Below are 20,656 nucleotides of genomic sequence, written 5' to 3'. Positions count from 1 at the left end.
CAGTTCCCTTTCAAAGAACAACTGTATTTTTTCCAATTCTTTGGTTAACACCATCTTCTCTATTTTAGAAAAACAAATTCAAATGCTTTCATGACTAATCCCATACAAACATCTGTAGTACCTAGAAAAGGAATTGCTGGTTTCAAATATATATATGTTCCTCTTTACTGGGAAATATGTGTGTATTTGTTCACTTCCATAGTTATTGTCTTAGCTTCTGTGACTTTAATTGTATGATCAATAGGGCCAGTAGGACTGGCTGGTTTCATGGCATTTCCCTAGCATCCCCTGCCCAATTAGCAGTTTTCTATCAGTATGCTTTCTATCTATATAATTTATTGTGAACTTATCTGGTTATCTCCCAGAATTCATTTAACCAAATTGATCACAAAGATAGTCACTAAAATAGAGTTTTCATCAAATTGTTTATTGTGAATATTTTTTCCCATCTATGGTTTACTACACCAAATAGGAACAATACGTAGGATTAGTTAGCAACCTACTAAAAATGACAATACTTAAAATAATCGTGTCCCATGTAAACAAGGATATGTGAATCTGATACTTTCAGATGCTATTCATTGCAATTTAAATGGGCACTTTTTTTTGGAAAGCAATATGTCAGTATGCAGGAATACCCATATAAAATATTTATACTATCTGAGCTATTAGTACTACTTCTGGGAATATATATTAAGAAAATTGTATAAAATATGGAAAGATAACATATTTGAAAATGTTGATGGATATGGTATATATAATAAAGCATCAGAAGTAACTCAAATGGCCAATAATACAGTTAAGCACATACAATTGAGGATAATATATAGCTATTACAAATAAATATGAGGATTATAATAAGATAAAAATACGTATGATATATGTTGGGGAAAATGTGTCACAAAAATATGCAAAGCCTACTAGAGCTAAGTAAAACACACAAGAAATGTTATTCTAAATGTGTTGTAAAATATGATTACTCCCTCATTTGTTTAGCTCCTGTTTTCTATAATATAATATGACTTTTTGGATTTATTAATTGTATGTGGATGGATCATATTGAAAATGGCATACATTCAGACTGTGGTTGGTGCCCTCCCCCACCACTTCCCCTTTCTTGTCTCCCAACAGTGAGTGTCCAGGTTAACCATGCTACATTCATACTTTTACATACATTCAAATGTAGCTCCTCCATTAATCAACCTCAGCCTTCTTACTCTCCTAACCTTCCATTCTAGCTTTGCTGAGAATGGAACCTCAGCCTTCTTACTCTCCTAACCTTCCATTCTAGCTTTGCACCTCCATTATCTGGGGTGCCACTGGTGTTCTTAATACTCCCTAGTTTGAGCATATTAGAGAAAATATATGTCCCTTCTCTTTCTGTGAAAGACCGGAGAACATTTTATTATGACTTTTTGAATTTTAAAGATAAAAGAAAAATTGGAAATAGATTTTTCCCTTGGTCTTTAATATTTTTGCACTGAATATCAGTCATAGCTTTTGGTGGTTCTAATTTCATTGGCACTATTCAATGATGTGTGATTTTTTTCATCTTCCCTTTTTTTTCTGTAAAGGTGATTTCATCCCAAAATTTGCAACACATGTTTTTCAAAAGTGCTCTCTCACTTTCTTCTGTGTCAAAGAACATCTTAATCACTGAACTTTCTGTCAAATCCTTTCCTCCTGATATATTTTTTTTTAGAAAAATGAATTAAAATATTCAGGATAATCCTGAGCTTCTTTCTTGCCCAGTTTTCAAATTAATCTTCCAAAACTCTTTCTTTGCTAAGCTTTTACCATATTGAGCTTTTATTTTCTCAACTATTTGAGTCTCATGTTCTTGTCTTTAACTTTTTAAAGAGGTATTCAGTCTCTTATAATTGGTATTCTCTTTTAGAAAAAAATAGTTAGATAAAGGGCAACTATGAATACTTTTTGTAAAAGAGAAAGAATTTACCCAATTGCAGTGGATCCTAATTCTCCATTAAATCCTATATATTACCTTAGCTTAAACTCTGAAATTTAATAAGGTGGAAAAATATCATACACATAAATATACTTAGAGAAAGAATCAGTACACAATAGACAAGATTGCTTATAATAGTGGTATATTTTTTAAAAAGAAAAAATTGATTGCCGGGTGTGGTGGCTTACGCTTGTAATCCCCGTTCTTGGGAGGCGAAGACAGCAGGATCGCGCAGGTTCGAAGCCAGCCACGCTGGCTTAAGAGACCCTGTTTCCAAAAATAAAAAGTATAAAATAGGTCTGGGAGTGTAGCCCAGAGGTAGAAGGGCTTCCAGGAACCTCAATACCACCAAAAAGAAAGAAAAGAAAAGAAAAGAAAAGAAAGAAAGAAAGAAAGAAAGAAAGAAAGAAAGAAAGAAAGAAAGAAAGAAATGATTAAAATTAACTGAGAAAATACTCTTTTTCCATGTGAGTTAATTTGTTAACTTGAAGTAAAATAGGAAGGAACAGCATGAAGTATATATCTTTCCTTACTCACTTTGTGAAATGAATGTGCAGGCATTATCTCTCCTTACTGAAATACATTTTATCCCACTGTCTATCTTGTATCTTTTCCAGTAGATTATCACATTATCTTCAAAGTATTAAATTCACAGTTAATTTCCAAATTACTGCAGTAAGAATGAATGTCATCTCTTATTTGAAGCACTACATTTTACCACTTTATGTACTTATCTTTCTTGTCAAATGAACTAATTTTGAATTTCTCCTTTACAAAGAAATTTATTTTATGAGGCTGTAGATGAATAGAAAGGATCATATTGAAGTCATGTTGTAGGACAGGGTTGGAAGGTAGGCGGTAAGGGTGCAAATATTTGCTTTTGCTATAGCCCTGTTCAGACTTTTCCAGGACAATCACCAGAGAACAGATGGCATGTAAAGTTTACATCTGTTTTGCTTAGGTAGTGCTGAACCTCCCCTTTCTACCTCTGCCCTGTCCTGCAGGGATGTCACTGCCAAGATCATCTTTCCCCTTGTCTTTCCTATTCAGACACAGAGAATTTATGCTCAGCTATTTCAAATTCCCCACCAACTGCTCTTGATAGTTAAACATGGTTGTGAATTTCATTAAAAATATTCATTTAAAATTCCACTTACAATTCAGTATTCAGCACATTATTGGGAATAGGGATAACATCACAAAATTTAAAACGAGGGCTAAGAATATGGCACAGTGACAGAGTGTTGCCTAGCCTGTGCAAGGCCTTGAGTTATAAAATTATATCTAGTACTTTGCTATCCTCTTATACGTAAATAAGTTGTCTACACCATGCCATTATCAGCATGAAAAATGATTATTTTGCCTAATCTTTCCATTTATAGGAAATACTAAAAAAGTAGCCAATAATATCTAAAGCAACAATTTCAGTAGTCACAAACTCAATGATTCACTCCTTTTTGACCCAAACACACCTAAAACCATGTTTCCTAGCTATTTTGAAAATTTTATTCATTTTCATAATTATATCTTCAACTTTACAACTTGCAGGAGTTATATAGGCAGTAATATCTGTACCGTAAATCTCAGTTGTGAGTTTGTGATTTTTTCTACTAAACATAATAATGTTTTATTTCAAGTACTGACTTTTCATAGTTTATGATTAAAGGAAGTCATAGCAGAGAATATTAACAGTAATTTGGTCTAAATTTGACATTAGATACTCTAGAGTAGAAAGGTTAGATTTGTCATTAATCATTACTACTCAATTTTTCTCTTCCTACATTTGCATTGCTTTCTTCCAAGTTACTTTTTATAGATTAACTGGTAGTCCTAATATAAAATAATGTACTGTAAATTTTTAAAAAGTAAGCACTGAAAATAAAAATGTGTAATAATATGTAAATATAGGAAAGATTATAACCTTAAGAAATTGTGCACCTAAAAATTATATGCCATTTCTTTAGTTTTACTTTCTATTCATGAATCCCCATTTTTTGTTTGTGGCAGAATATGTATATGTAGTATACACAATTATAAGTTTTAGTGGGACTCCAGAACTACATTGCTCTATGTCTTCAAAATTATTGAGACTGTTTTTGTAATCTCATTCATCTAGTGAGTTATTTAGAATCTATTCACCTGTATTTGTGTAATCAATTACTCTAAGAATCAAGCTCATTAGTGAAGAAGAATGAAATGATCAAAATAATATGTAAAAAAGTTTAAGTAGATAGTTTTGAAAAGAGAGTTCATTAAGAAAATTTATATTCAGCAAAGTTAATAAAATGACACTTAAACATACATCTCCTTTTTTTTTTCTTTTTTCTTTTTTTGAGAACTGAATCCAGGGTCATTCTTTATCTGTGATAGACCCCCCATATCCCTGTTTTATTATTTTATTTTTTTCCATATTTTATTTATAAGTGGAACATACTGAAAATGGTGTACATTTAGATTGTGCTTCATGCCCTCTCCATCCCCCAACATCCCTTCCCCCCTCCCAATAAAGAGTGTCCAGGTTAAACATGTTATATTTATACTATTATACATATTCGTATGTAGCTCCTCCATTGAACAACCTCAGCTTTCTTCCTCTCCTATCCTTTTATTCTAGCTTTGCTGAGATTTCCCCTCCATCATCTGGAGTCTCTCTGGTGTTACCACTACTCCCTAGCTTGGGCATATTAGAGAAAACATATGTCCCTTCTCTTTCTATGCTTGACTAATCTCACTTAACATAATACCCTGTTTTATTATTTTGAAACAGGCCACAGTGTCTTGCTCAGTTGCTTAGACCAACCTTAAACCTGTGATCCTCCTGTCTCAGCCTCACAAGAACTGGGATTATAGGTGTGCACTACTATGCTCAGCTGCATTTTGATTTTTAAATAGGTATTTCAAAAGTTAAAAATATTTAGGTACTTTATATATTTTATAAAAATATTTTTCAATAAATAAGAGATAATTCAGGTCAGGTGTGTTTGTGCCTATAATTCTAGCTACTCAGGAGGATGAGACAAGAGCAGGTTCAAGGCCACTATGTGGGAACTTAGCAAGACCCTGTTTCAAAATGAAATGGGTTGAGACTGTAGCACAGAGGTAGAATGCCCCGGGTTCAAGCCTTGTACCTCCCCATGCACATAAAACACATAAAGACCAGCCTGAGTAATCTAATAAGATACTGTTTCAAATAAAAAAAGGCTGGGGCCAGGCTTGGTGGTGCAGGTTCGTAATCCCAGCATTCGGGAGGCTGAGACTGGAGGATCACAGTTCGCAGACAGCCTCAGTTACTTAGTGAGGCCCTCGGCAACTCAGTGAGACCCGGTTTCAAAATAAAGAATAAAAAAATAGGGCAGGGGGTGTAACTCGGAGGTCAAATCCCCCCGGGTTCCACCCCCAGACCCGCAAAAAAAAAAATAAATAAATAAATAAAATAAAAAAGGACTTGGGGATGTAGATTAGTGGTAAAGTACTTTCCTGTTATACATGAGGCCCAGGGTTCAATCCTTAGTACCACAAAATAATGTCTTATTTAATATAAAGTTTTATAATTCTTCTTCTTCTTAGTAGTAGTAGTAGTAGTAGTAGTAGTAGTAGTAGTAGTGGTACACTCTACATACACCACTGCCTTCTAGCCCTACTGACTGAACTTCCTTCAAATAGTCGCCAATGGATACTTTAAACCATGGATAGTATCAAACCCTACAAATACTGATTCTCTCTCTCTCTCTCTCATGTAATATATATCTTTGTCTAATACTATATTTGCAATAGTAATAATTTAATGATAATTGAATTATTATTCAGATTACAGTTATATATTCCTCCATTTTGATTAGTACCTACTGGTATCCGGGACTACTCTAGGGTCTAGAAGTATGGCAGTGAGAAAATAAAGCCCAAAGCCACTCTTCTGGAACTTACTTTTTGGAAGAGAAAGAGAATGAGAATGAACAACAGATAAACAAGATACCACCTTAGGTAGTGTGAGTACTAAGAATGAGATGAGGATAGAGGAAGGACAGAAAGCCTGCTAGCAGGGTTGGAAACATGTTTCAAATAGGTTAAGAAAGGTTATTGGAAGATGTGATATTTGAGCAAAGACCTGGATTAAATGAGGTCTTGGCCATGAGCACAGGTAGATTTGAGCTCTGCAGATAGAGTGCTGTGGAAAGGAAAAGTCTGGCACATTAAAGGTATCTCAAGTAATCCAGCATCACTTGAATAAAATGGGTAAGGCAACAGGGTAGGAGATGAGGTTGCTAGAACCCTCTAAGGAGCCCCTCTGGAAGCTGTACAGAGCTCTTTTTATTTGCAATGGGAAGGTGTGGTGATGTATTCTCTGGCTGCTATAAGTAGAACTGATAATAGGAGAAGGAAAACGGTAGCTTACAGGGAGACGAGTTAGTATCTATTTCAGATTCTTTATGCGAAGTGTGATGACTTTATAGACCGTGGACTGGAAACTTCTCAGCTCTGTTAAAGCACTTCTGAAAATTATTCATTTGATAATACATCATTTTGACAACATTTTACATAAGGCAATGGCAGATATCAAGGTGCTATGGACTCACTTGGAAGCACTGATCTATTTATCATGTGTATGGATTTTTTTCCTAAGGCTACTTATCAGTAATTGAAATGTTAAAAGATCTGACAGCATAAATATTAAATGTGCTAATTATCATTTGCATCTTTTCTCCTTAGATTTATTTTCCATTATACTATTTCTCATTTTATATATCTTTTTCTTCCACATGTGGTTATTGCTCGCTGACCAACAAGTTTTGGGAAGAGATAATGCTGTACTTGTACACAGAAGTTTATTGTGTCCATAGAATCTTAAACTTTGACTCAGCTCAGAATTTGAGTGCAAAAGATAAAAATCTAATTCCAAATTTCTTAGAAGAATAGGCTTGCAAAGCTAGGAAATCCATAGAGTAAATCACATATGTCAAGATCAAGGGTTTAAGGATCTCTTTATCTGTCAAGATCCAGTGATAAGGGGATATTTCTCTTTCCCTGAATCATTGAACTGTGCTTACTTCTGCTTGTATTATTTCTCAGATACATATTTTCTATAATATCTATTTTATAATATCTATAATAGAATAGCAAAGCCAAGGGAGAAAGTATTTGTATTTGAATCAAGGAAATCTTGTATGGGTATTTGTGTGCTGTTTTCTGCAACTATTCTGTGATTTGGGGATTATTTTGAAATAATAACCTAAAAGTAAAAAATAAACCACCAGGACTTAAAGTATTGAAATTATTAGATACAAACTCTAATAAAACTATTACAAAATAAATATATATCACTTTTATTGAATTTAGAACCAAAATTTGAAAATCTATGCAAAGTTGATTAGCAGATTTGAAAAAAAAAATCTTACTAAAATTCTAGTTTGAAAATCAAGCGGGGTTTAGTGGCACATGCCCGTAATCACAGCATTTGGGAGGGTGAGACAGGAGGATTGTAGGTTTTAGGAAAGTGTGTGGTAACTTAGTGAGACTGTTTCAAAAGAAAAATACAAAACATACTGGGGCTATAGCTCAGAGGTAGCACCTTCTTCCCATCGCCCCCCATTCAATCCTTAGTACTAAATACACACACATACCAAAGTCATGATTGAAACTAAGAATTTACTGAATGAGTTTAACGGCAGATTAGACTCAACAGCAGAGAGACTTAGTGAGCTGGAAAGAGTAGGGGTGGGGAGACTAAACAACAATGATTATAGCATAAAGTCATAAAACATGAGCAAGGGAAGAAATGAGTACCTTATATGCACTTAATTGGAGTCACATAAGAAGAGGAAGAGGCAGAAGCAGTAGTTGGTGGAATAATGCCTGAAAATTTTTCCAGAACTATTTTAAAAATCAGTCTAAAGATTTAAAGAATACAAAGAATCATAGGTAAGTTTAAGGGAAAAAATAATGGAAAGAGAAAGTAAATCATTTAAATTGTAAGAAGAAAATACCAGAGAAAAACAGATAGATTCCCTTCCATAGTTAGAATTTAACATTAAGAATAATAGTAGAATCTAGGAAATGGTGAAATGTTATGCTTCATGTTTTGAATGAAAATGACTGCTAAGCTACACACTTACAATCAGTGGAAATGTTCTTCAAACAAAAATAGAATAAAACCAGTCTGACAAAAACAACAACAACAACAAAAACAAAAACAAAAACAAAGCACCCTTGATTTTTGTCACTATCAGACCTGCATTAAAATAGTTATTTTATGTTATAGGAATATTCTCTTGGATTGACAAAAAGCATATAGAGAATTATGCCTTTTGAATAAATGTAAATTTGTCCTCATAAAATAATACTAAAATGGAGAGAATTAAAATATACAACACATTTAATATGAATCGAGGACAAGTTAAATAAAATTAACTTGGTTTTTGGTCCTTGAATTGCCTGAGCGAGGGACATAGTCTTTGATAAAGTTTGCTCTAATTTTTAGAGTAAATCAAAGAGAACAAACAACTGCATAATTAATGGAGAATTAAGTGAAATGCTAATTAAAAATAACACTCAATCTAAAAAACCAAAATTATGAGAGAAACTGTAACAACAGAGACAAACAGGAAACACAAGATAATGCATTTTCAACCAAGTGTGTTGATAATGACATAAAATGTAAACTGACTAAAAGCTCCCGTATAAAGGCAAAGATTGTCAGACTGTATTTTGAAAAATGCAACTATATCCTATTTTCAAAGGAATATGTAAAACACTAGGCTTTAGAAAGTTTGAAATGAAAAGCATAGGAAATGGCAGGTAGTGACAGGTCTTTTCAAGATAGCACAACAGTTTAGACATGGCTAGTCGTAAGGACTGCAAATTTATAAATCACAGAGAAGTGGCGTGCCAGTATTAATGACATTAAATAATTCATGACAAAACAAAAGACATAATTCACATAATATACATAAAATAGTAATTCTGAAAAGTTCTATGAACTTTTATTCAATTTGTATTTTTTCCTCTTCACTCTCTCAAGTATAACCTGTTAAATTATGCCATATCCCAATGTGATGAGGTGGCAGAGTAATTAATTTGTGAAATGCTTCAGTGCCTTGGTTTTACCATACCACATTCTGACTGTCTTCTCAGTCACAGAAAAGCTCGTTACCATAGCTTTTTCCCTGTTCTGTGGAAATCTTATGGACCTCACCATTGCCTTGCACTAACATACTTTATATTTTTGCCTGTTTCCTGATTTTTATAGGTGAAATCATAGGGTATATTTTGAAGTCCATGTTCTAATATTTAATCCATCACTAATAGCTAAAGATGATTTAAATAATCTTACCTATATAGTTGATGGACTGATCTTGACTGAGATCAACATGTTAAATGATTAATGAAACAATTTTAACTTAAACATAAATCCCTTTATTAAAATATTAGAGGTGAGCTGGATTCAAGATGGCTGATGGGATAGACTCAAACTCAGGGAAGCTGTGAGAAAATCTACCTAAGGAACTCTCATTTAGCCTTTTTGAGATAAGCAAGCAATGGGGGATCAAATCACACCTTATCATCTATAACAGAGCAAACAATCTCTCTTTTTTTTTTTTTGGTGGTACTAGGGGTGGAACCCAGAGGCTTTCTACCTCCGGGCTATACTCCCAGACCTTTTTTTTAATATTTTATTTGGAAACAGGGTCTCACTAAGTTGCTGAGAGCCTCACTAAGTAGCTGAGGCTGGCTTCGAACTCTTGCGATCCTCCTGTCTCAGCCTCCCAAGTGCGGGGATTACAATCGTGTGCCACCACGCCCGGCAGCAAACAATCTCTAATCCATAGAAATAGTGTCCAGCCAGGCGTGGTGGCGCACGCTTGTAATCCCCGCGCTTGGGAGGCAGAGACAGGAGGATCGCTCAGGTTTGAAGCCAGCCACGCGCGCTGGCTTAGGAGACCCTGTTTCCAAATAAAAATGTAAAAAATAGTTCTGGGAGAGTAGCCCGGAGGTAGAAGGGCTTCCAGGAACCCCAGTACCACCACCAAAAAAAAAAAAAAAAGTGTATCCAGATTAACAGAGCACCCAGGAGGAGTGGGTGGACCCATCAGGGCTCAGTTCTATAATAGCCAGGGCTGTTATAGAACTTCTTCATCCATTCTCTAGACCACTGAGCTCCGCATCCTCAATCTGGACTTGTGTTAGTATGCTGCCCTCACAGTGTCAGAGGTCAGAGCCAGTGAAGCAGACAAAGTCCATGCACATGACCCCTCAACATCACCAGCCACAGTACAAAGTCTGTCCCCCAAACCTGAGAGTGGCATGGCACCCTGCAACATCCCTACAAAGCAGCTTCAGCAGAAGTAGCTAGTCCTCTCACTCTCAGTGACTGCTGAGGAAACACTCCAGCACACTCCTCATGAATACAACAAATGAATTACAGAACACAACATAAGCATGGACCCTAAGGTGCTCTTCTCCAGTGCAGAACCCACCATAAGCATGGATCCCAAGGTCATGCAACCAGAATCACTGGGCCTACTCACAGGGAGAGGAATATTTCCTTACTCAGCCCAATATAGCATCAAAGCTTCCTGGTATAAGGAAGAACTCATAATCCTTAAAATTAACCAGAGCAGATTTAGGAGAAGGCTCAAAAAAGTTCAAATAAACCCTCTTAGATTCTGCCCAATAAAAATGAAGGAAACACAGACTGTATCAATCAAGGGCAACAGAAGGCCATAATCATTTGGAAGAGAAGAGGATTCCTTTCAATAAACTTTACTGCCAACAAAATAATGTCTCCTCTCTAAAAAGATATATATTCAAAAATGAAAACAAAAAACCTTGAATTTCATCTTCCTTAAAATTTGTATTAAATTAAAAAATCTTTCTAAATCTTTTTAAGAACATTTTATATTTTAATTTTTTCTTTTTTGTAGTTTACTCTCTAATGCTTTTATTTCTCTGTTATTGGCAGTATTTTTCAGGTCTCTCTTCTGGTTTTACCATTTTGTTTGTTCGATTGATCTCTACTCCTACCTTTTGTTATACTCTTATCACTATCTAACATTCATTTTGAATCTATTTCATTTGGTTATACACTATAGTTTTTTTTGTTTAGTTTCTTTATTTTCTTTTTTTTTGTTCTATTTACTTATATGCTTCTAGTTTCATTCAAGGTTTCTCTCTCTACTTAGAACCATCTCTCTATGTGGTTGTGTCTGTCTGAGTCTTTACCTTTTTCTATGCTGTTGTTCTATCTCACTCCTTTCTTTTCTAAAGTTTGCCTCTTCATAAAATATGCCACTGAAAATTTCATCTCTTGTGATTCTTCTTTGTGTTGGACTACCCTTGCTATTCTGTCCCATTGGACTTAAACCTCCCAACCTAGAGTAAAAATTCTCACCTACAAAGATGGGACATCAAGAAACAAAAGTTCTGCAGCAGTTTCACCAAATACAAATCAGGACAATAGATAATCCATGGAATTTCATCCATACTCCCCCAGTATACTGACAGCACTGGAGAAAGAGGCATATCTCCCTAAAAATTGGAGGGAAGTCTGAAAAGAATTGGGGGCTTTTTGCATCACACAAAGTATCAACAAAACAACCAAGTCGAAGATGGACCACCCTCTTGAACAGTTACCAAACACTGTCCAGATCACAGGACAGCCTAGAAGAAGTAACCAGGCAAAGCAAACTCTGAAAGAGAACAGTCGTGCTCGAAGATATACAGATTTAAAGAAGAAGTGGAGGCTGAAATCAAACACTCAATTTTAGCACGTGATTAGAAATTAATTAATACTTCATCAAATGTATTTACACCCCTGAAAATATGGAAAGCAAGTCCATAAAAAGCACATCTAATCCTCATAATCTCAAAACAACAGATACACTGAAACAGAGGTGCAGTGAATGCCAAATGAGAATTCAGACTTTTTATATTCAAAGAAGTAACCACAAAAAAGAAATGAGAGAACATCCAGAAAATTAAGAACTACGTCCATAAAGAAGTAACAGAAAATCTGAATGAATTGAAACAGTCAATAAACAATTCCATTGTAGCTATTACCCATAGAATAGACCACATGAAAAACAGGGTCTCAGCCACAGAAAATAATACATTCAAGACTTGAAAATATAGTCATGGGTTTAGCAAAAACAATACAACACCAGGATCAGAATATCTAAGAGCTTTGGTATAAATTTAAAAGATATAACCTAAGAATAATAGTCCTTGAAGTAGGCATAGAAGCACAGACAAATAGAATTAACAATTTATTTAAAGAAATAATATCAGAAAATTTCCAAAACTTAGAGCAAGATGAGGACATCCAAGTATAGGAGCCATCCAGAACCCAAATCAGACAAGATCAAAAAATAATATCCTCATGCCACATTATAATAAAAGTGTATAACATTGAGGTGAACAAGAGAGTGCTAAGATTTAAAACAATGAGCTAACATTTAGAGGTAAAACAGTATGAATTACTCCAGATTTCTCAACCCAAGTACTGAAAGCCAGGAAGGCATGAAGTAAGGCATTTAAAGCTCTTAGAGAAAACAACTTCTACCAAGACTCCTATTATCCAGTAAAGCTATTCTTCCCAATTGATAGAGAAATAAAAACTTTCAAAGATAAGTAGAAGTTAAAAAAACCTTATGATGGCAAAACTGGCACTTGAAAAAACACTCAATGAGTCACAAGTAAGAAATAAAAAAGCATCTAAACCAAAGAAGGAATGGATACCATGAGACAAATAACTAAGCAGAGAAAAATCATTATTGCCTCAAATTAAAAAAAAAATTATTACAAATGATAAGAAACAAAAATCATCTCTCCATAATAACAATGAACATCAACAGTCTCAATTCCCCAGTTAAAAGATATCGAATAGCAAATTTGGAATAAAGTAATAAAATTTTGACTATATGGTACTTGTAAGAAATGCACTTGAGAGGGAGAGAGATTCATAAACTGAAGGGATGGGAATTTTTTTTTCATGCAAACAGAGACAGATGAAAAACAAGATGGCCACTCTCATATCAGATACAGCAGACTTCAAGCCAAAATTTGTCAGAAGAGATAACGATGAGCTTTTCTTACTGATAAAAGAAACTATCCGAAATAAGGCATAACTATATATTAAACATTTATTTTCCTAATATTAGTGCACCAACCTAGTAAAGCAGATGCTTCTTTGCTTAAAGACCCAAATAGAACCAAGTACAATAATCCTAGGAAACACACTACATACACCAATACATCAATCATCCAGACAACAAATTAGTAAAGATACAACTGACCTAAAATATACTATAAACCAATTGGACCTAAGGGATATTTTCAGAATATTCTATCCAACAATAACTGGGTACACATTCTTCTCAGCTGCCCATAGACACTTCTCCAAAATAGACCATATTTTAGGCCACAAAACAAGAACCAGCAATTTAAAAAAATAACAATATAATTTCTTGGCTCCTATCAGACCACACTGGTTTGAAAGTAGAGATCAATATGAACATCTAGCGAAAATACACAAATGCATGGAGATTGAATGCTACCTTACTAAAGGAAGATTAGATCAAAGAATAAATAAAAGGAGAAATTTAAACATTTCTAGAATCAAAATAAAAATAAAACCTATCAAAATGTATGGGACACCCTGATGGTGGTGTTAAGAGAAAAAACTATGCAATTTAGTGCTCCCATTAGAAAAAATAGAATGACTCAAAATAAATAATCTAATGGCTAATGGTGCACCTCAAAGCCCAGGAAAAAACAGGAACAAACTAACCTCAATGCCAGCAAAAGGAAGAAAAGAATTAAAACCAGAGCAGAAATTAATGAAATAGAAATCAAAAACAAAATCCAGAAGATTAATAATTTAAAAAGCTGTTTTTTGATAGGATTAGTAATATTGACAAACCCTTAACCAACCTAAAAAAAAAAAAATAAAGAACAGACCCAAATCTCAATAACAGAGATGAAAATGGGGATACCACAGCAAATAATGTAGAAATCCAAAATTTTATTAGGAAGCATTTTGAAAACATATGCTCCAATAAAATAGAAAACCCAGAGGAAATTGATAAATTTGTAGACACTTGCAAGTTACCAAACTGGAACACGAGGACAGAGAAAACCTAAACAAATCAATAGAAGCAAAGAAATTGAAGCAGCAATCAAGGGGCTCCCATCAAAGAAGAGTCCAGTTCTAGGTAGATTCTCAGCTGAATTCTCTAAGACTTTCAAAGAAGAACTAACTCTAGTGTTTCTTAAATTATTCCTATTCCATAAATAGAAACAGAGGAACACTACCAAATTCATTCTTTGAAGCCAGAATCACATTAATCCCCCAACCTAATAAAGACACCACAAGAAAAGAAAATTACATCCCAATGTCATTGATGAACATAGATTCAAAAATTTTTAACAAAATATTAGCAATTTGTATTCAAAACTGCATCAAGAAAATAGTTCACGATCATCATCCCAGGGATGCAAGGCTGATTCAACATTTACAAATTAATACAGGCAATTCGCCATACTAATAGAGTTAAGGCCAAAATCACATAATATTAATTATATTAATAAATGCAGAAAAAGCATTTAACAAAATCCAATAAAATTTCCTTAGTATTTTTCATGATAAAAACACTAAGGAAATTAGGAATAGAAGAAACCTGTAATACAACAAACTCAAAGCCAGCAGCATATGAATGGTAAAAAATTCACAAAATTTCCCCTAAGAACATGATATAGATAAGGATATCCAGTGTCATCCAAACTCATATTCAACATAGAACTTGAAACCCTAGCCTCAGCAATAATTTAGGAGAAAGGAATCAAAGGAACAGAAACAGAGAAAGGAGAATTGAAACTTTGTTTGCAGACAACAAAATTCTTTACTAAGAATACCCAATAAACTCATCAAGAAAACTATAGGTGATAGTTTTAGCAAAGTTGCAGGACACAAAATCAACCTGTGCAAATCATTAGCATTCTTTGACACCAATCATGAATCCACTGAAAAAGAAATACAGAAAACAATTCCATTCACAATAAACTCAAAAAAGATAAAATAATTAGGAATAAATTTAACCAAGGAAGTAAAAGATCTCTATCATGAAAATAATAAAGAAATCAAAGATTTTAGAAGATGGAAAGACTCCCCATGCTATTGGATAGGTAGAAAAAATATAGTCAAAATGGCCATACTTCCAAAAGCTATCTACACATTCAACACAATCCCTATTAAAATACCATCATAATTTTTCATAGACCCAGAGAAATCAGTTATAAAATTCATATGGAAAAAACAAAACACCCATAATAGCCAAAGTAATTCTCAGCAATAAGAATCATGCTGGAGGCATCACAATACCCAACTCCAAACTGTATTACAAAGCAATAGTAATAAGAACAGCATGATATTGGCACAAAAAGAGACACATGGAGAAATGGAACAGAAGACTCAGAAACAAAGCCCCATATCTATAGCCATTTGATCTCTAACAAAGGTGCCAAAGGCACACACTGGAGAAAGGACAGCCTTTTCAACATATACTGTTGGGAGAACTAGCCATTCATATATAGAAAAATTGAACTAAACCCTAAATTCTCACCCTATACAAGTCAACATTAGATGGTTTAAAGACCTAGAAATTAGATCAGAAACTTTCAAACTGCTACAAGAGGTTATAGGACCAGCACTCCAACATTGATATGCAAGAAGAAATTTCCTCAATAAGTCCCCAAAAGTTCAAGAAACTGAAACAATTAATGAATGGGATATTAAATTAAAATTATTAAATTAAAAAAACTCTACAAAACAGATCTTTACCACCTACCCATCAGACAAAAGTCTACTATCTAGAATGTACAAAAAGCTTTAAAATGCTTAACACTAAAAAAATACTTTAAAAAATGAGCAACTAAACTTGATAGAAACTTTATAAAAGAAGAAATGCAAATGACCAACAAATATACGAGAAAAATGTTCATCCTCTTTAACAATCAGGGAAATGCAAATCAAAACTATACAAAGAGTCTATCTTACTCCCGTTAGGATGGCAAACAAGAACACATTATAATAAATTCTAGTGAGGATGTGGGGAAATTGGAACCATATTATATTATTGGTAGAACTGAAAACTGGTACAACTGCTTTGGAAATTAGCGTGGATGTTTCTCAGAAGATTGGGAATGGAACTACCATATGACCTAGCAGTAGTGCTTGTGGGCATTTTCCAAGAGGAGAGGAAATCAGGATATTATACTCATGCTTGCATTTCCATTTTCATAGCACATAATATTTATAATATCTATTTATAATAGACAAATTATGGAACCAGGCTCTATGTCCCTCAGTGGGTGAATTATCACAAAAGTTAGGTATATCCACACAACAAAATTTTACTCAGCTATAAAGAAGAACAAAATTACACCATTTGCAAGAAAATGGATGGAACTCAAGAATATTATGCTAAGTTTGTATACCCAGTCCCAAAGAGCAAGTAGATGTACATTCTCTCTTTTATGTGGAAGCTAGAGAGCTATTTGGCAGTAGGGGCATCATCAGATAGGTGAGCAGAGACTTCAGCAGAGTGACTGGGGGGATTAGGAAAGGAAGGATGGAGGGATGAAGTCATAAAGAATACAATAATAGAAACAATGCCATGAATGTACACAAAATTGTCAACTCCAAATTCAAAGGCTTGTTGGGTGAGTATAGGGGGGCCAGTGAGGAGGGCGACAAGAGTTGTGTGCATGTATTTTTCTAGCACTCTGTACACTAATATGATTTTAAATTACCATGTACCCAATAAAATAATAAAAAGATCAAAATTGTCATTTTCAGGAAAATGAATGGAATTGTAGAATATTATATTAAGTGAGATCAGCCAGTCTCAGGAAGTGAAAGGTCCGATGTTTTCCCTCATATGTGGAAGCTAGAGAGAAAATAGGAAACATAAGGGACTTTAGAGAGATCAGTAGAATAGTGGAAGGAATTGTGGGAAGGAGATGGAGAGGGGAGAAAAGGAGGCTTGAGGAAGGAAACAGTTCAAATAAAGCACTATCAATCTCACAAACATGTACAGGGAGGAGGAAGAGAAACAGGCAAGAATGCTGAAGCGAATATGCCAAGTGTTGTCTATAAGAACCTCACTGTGATATATTAATTACAATGCACCAATACAATTAGAAATAACTAAATGAAAGAAATATGATGACCTAATAGGGCACTTAGACTAAAAGCTCTCTTTTTACTCAGCCCAGTCGATTGTAATCATGTGCTCTATGGTGTTTTAGGGAGCAGAGTGTTTTGTTATCATGATATGAGGGATGTGCTACCATTCTTTTGACACCAATCATTTCAATTGCAAGATAAAAAATTGAATACATTGAGTGCAGATATAATGAAGTCTTTAAAAGCCAAAAGTTATTAGATACTTTTCACTTGAAATTAAAAAATAAAACTATTGATGGCTCCTACAAATTTTAATTTCTAAACAAGTAAATATCAGCCTCCGTAATCCACAAAGACAAAAAATTTCTAGAGTCCTCTTTTTTCTTCTTATTAAAGTAGGTAAGTCCTGGAGGCCTAAAAGTAAGGTAGCCGCAGTGGGCCACACCCAGCCATGACCCAGCCATGTAACCTCCCAAGGAGCCATTGTGAGGCAGTCTCCAGAATCAGCTACATAAGGCCCTCACCACTGCTGGGTTTTTGTTCATTAGTACAGGAAGCTCTTGGTGGTAAACTGTTGGACTCCAAGACAGCGCTTTTGGTGGATGGTGGCTTTGGATCTGATTTGTTGGTTTAGAATTTTTTTTAAACTTAAAACAGTTTATTTTAGAGAAAATACATTATTTACAACAATGAAAAAAATTATACACAGCCATTTTAATGAGGTTTTGTCCAAAATGAAAATCATACTAGAGATATGGAAAAATGGATTTTGATTAGAAAAATAATGAAAGAATAATGTTTGGAGGACTTATGAAGAAAAGAAGAATTTCATATAGAGAACAATATACATGCTTAAAAGATTGTCTTCCCAGAATCCCAGATAGTAAGGAAAAGCCAAATGCCAAAATTCTGTTCAAAGGGTGTGTCTTGAACATCTAATGGGAGAGGACAAGGAAAGTGAAAACTCTCAAAGGAATTCGAATCCTTGGTGATGTGAAGGAAAATATCCTAGAATATTAGTCTCTAGGATTTTGATTCAGCCCTTCCCTATCATATGGCTACACTGTTCACTGCAGTCCTGCAAACACAACCCTGCCAGGTCCATATGTAATGCAAAGAAAGGGACAAAAACAAAGACAATAAAGGGGACAGGGTGGCTTTGGAACGACAGAGAGGCCACAAGACCAAAAGTCCCCCAACTACTCCTTTGCTATGACTCAGGCAAGTACCCTAGATGCCTGGGAAATCACCCTGCCCTCTGGGACCTCCCTGCATTGTCCTGGCCACCATGAGACATGTTAATGTCTGTAATGGTAACAGACAAAGAAGAAGACCAGCAGGCTGCTAGAAGCAACAAACAAAATATTATCTATATAGGACACATATACTGTATCCTCTTACTGATTCCACCACATTACAATTTGCATGCAGGCTGCACTAAACAATAAAATTAAACCCATTGAGCCTAGAATATGGCTAAGATTTCTCCTTTCCCAGGCAGTGCCCTATTAAATTTTGCATACTAGAACTACTCCTGTCTAAGCTCTTATCAAACTACTGTTCTGCTTTCCTGGGGAAATAAAAGGAAGGGAAAGAACCTAATGAATTACCTTTAAAAATATACAAAAAAGAGGACTGGAAGAAAAGCCTAATTGGCCAAAATAAAGTAAAAGTCCTGCAAGGATCTAAAGGAACATCACACACATCCACACACTGTGGCAAGAGAGTCCTAGATAAGGGAAGGTGTGAGTCCTTGAGAGAGAGAAAGAAAGACAGAGAGTGTCTAGATCATTCCCTTCTTTTGGAGAGCCAGAAGCGTGATCACTGCTGGCCTTCCCAGGCTCCCAGGGAGCTGGGATAGCCCATTGCCAGCACTCTAGGCAATGGGTGTATGCTGAGCACGTCTGAGAACACTCTCCTTCCCAGAGAGAGTCAGGGCACCTAGTTCCTTGCCTCCTCCTCCTGCTTCTGCTTCCCACGCAGGGGAGCCAACAGGGTAGCTGGTGGTTCAGCACTGATTGGCCAGTCAGAGGCATGAAGCCCCAGGACAGGGGCCAAGATTCTGGGAACCTCCAAAACGGTTTGGATCCAGAGTGATGTGCAGGACACCAGCCTAGGGTGTCCCTCCCTTGCATTTCTGGCTCAGCCTTTCCCTGTCTGCCCCCTAATGTGTTCCCTGCCATCTAGTGCACTCAGGCCTGTCAGGTCAGCATGCAATGCCCAAACAAAGGGACAGGTACAGGGACAAGGAATGGGGCCAGGGTGGCCCTGGACCAGGCGGAGACCTCAGCCTCCCAAGCACTGGGATTACAAGTGTGTGCCACCATGCCCAGCTGCTTTGAGATTTTGACTTTGTTTTTTTATGTGTACATTTGTTTGTTTGGGTTTATTATTTTGTTGTACTTTTGTTTTGTTGTTGTTGTTGTTGTTGTTGTTGTTTTTAGCTAGCAGCATTAGTTTCTACTGTAGCTTTTGATGGACAGTGCTAGAAGAGAGAGTAGAGAGGCCTGGCCAGCCTCATGGCCAGCTCTCCCTGTGAGGATAGCATCATGGACAAATATATGGTCCTAAGGAACATTGGTAAGGGCGGTTTTGCCCAGGTCAAACTGGCCCACCATTTTCTCACAAGGACCAAGGTGGCTACAAAGGTCTTCCCTTTGTTTAGGGACAACCCCATAGTTTGGTCTAAAATTGCTATCATGAGGGTGGTGGAGCACCAGAACATCACCCAGTTGTTTGAGGTCAGAGAATATGCACATAAGAAGGGGGCTGCTGTTGCACCGCAGCAGGCTGTGAGTGTCCTGTGGTACTTAGGAGAGACATCCTGTATAGGGACCTTAAGCTACAAAACATCCTATTGACCTTGGAAAGGAACATCAAATTCATTGACTTTGAGCTGAGCTGCCACTTCAAGGCTGGACACAAGCTGACCACCATTGGTAGCACTACAGGCTGCTGTGCCCCAGAGATCTACCAGGCTAAAGGATTGGTCCTTGAGGTAGACCTCTGGAGCCTGGGGGTCATCCTCTAGTTTATGCTCTTAGGCTGCATCCCATTCACCAGCACCAACTGGGAGCCACAATTCATCATCAGCTACTTACTGAGTGCTAACCAGGAGAAAAAGGCCACCACCAATGAAATAGCACTTGTGGTTGAGACCAGGTAAGGAACATTTTCCTCCTCCTAGGGAGCTGCTCACCAAATGCCCAAGCCCTGTAATCCTGAAAGTCATGTACTGCCTGGGTCATGATGAGGCACACAGGCCTGAATGTCAGTGTTGAACAGGACATTTGACAATGCCATGGCTACATACATGCTGATCCAACACCAAGCGAGCCATGGGGTAAGGTGCACCTTCCAGGATGGGTCCCAGGTGAAGCCTCCATCCCCAGAAGATCCTCCACCTTCCCTCTGCCACCCAAGAAGAGAGCCAGCCAGCCCAATCTTGGAGTCTTCCAGTTCTGCCCTCTAAGAAGGACACACAGTTGAGGCAGAAGGGCAGAAGAGACAGC

The sequence above is a fragment of the Muscardinus avellanarius genome (genome assembly GCF_963383645.1).
Source record: "Muscardinus avellanarius genome assembly, chromosome: 2".
In the NCBI taxonomy this organism is placed as follows: Eukaryota; Metazoa; Chordata; class Mammalia; order Rodentia; family Gliridae; genus Muscardinus; species Muscardinus avellanarius.
This window is presented reverse-complemented; position numbering follows the sequence as displayed.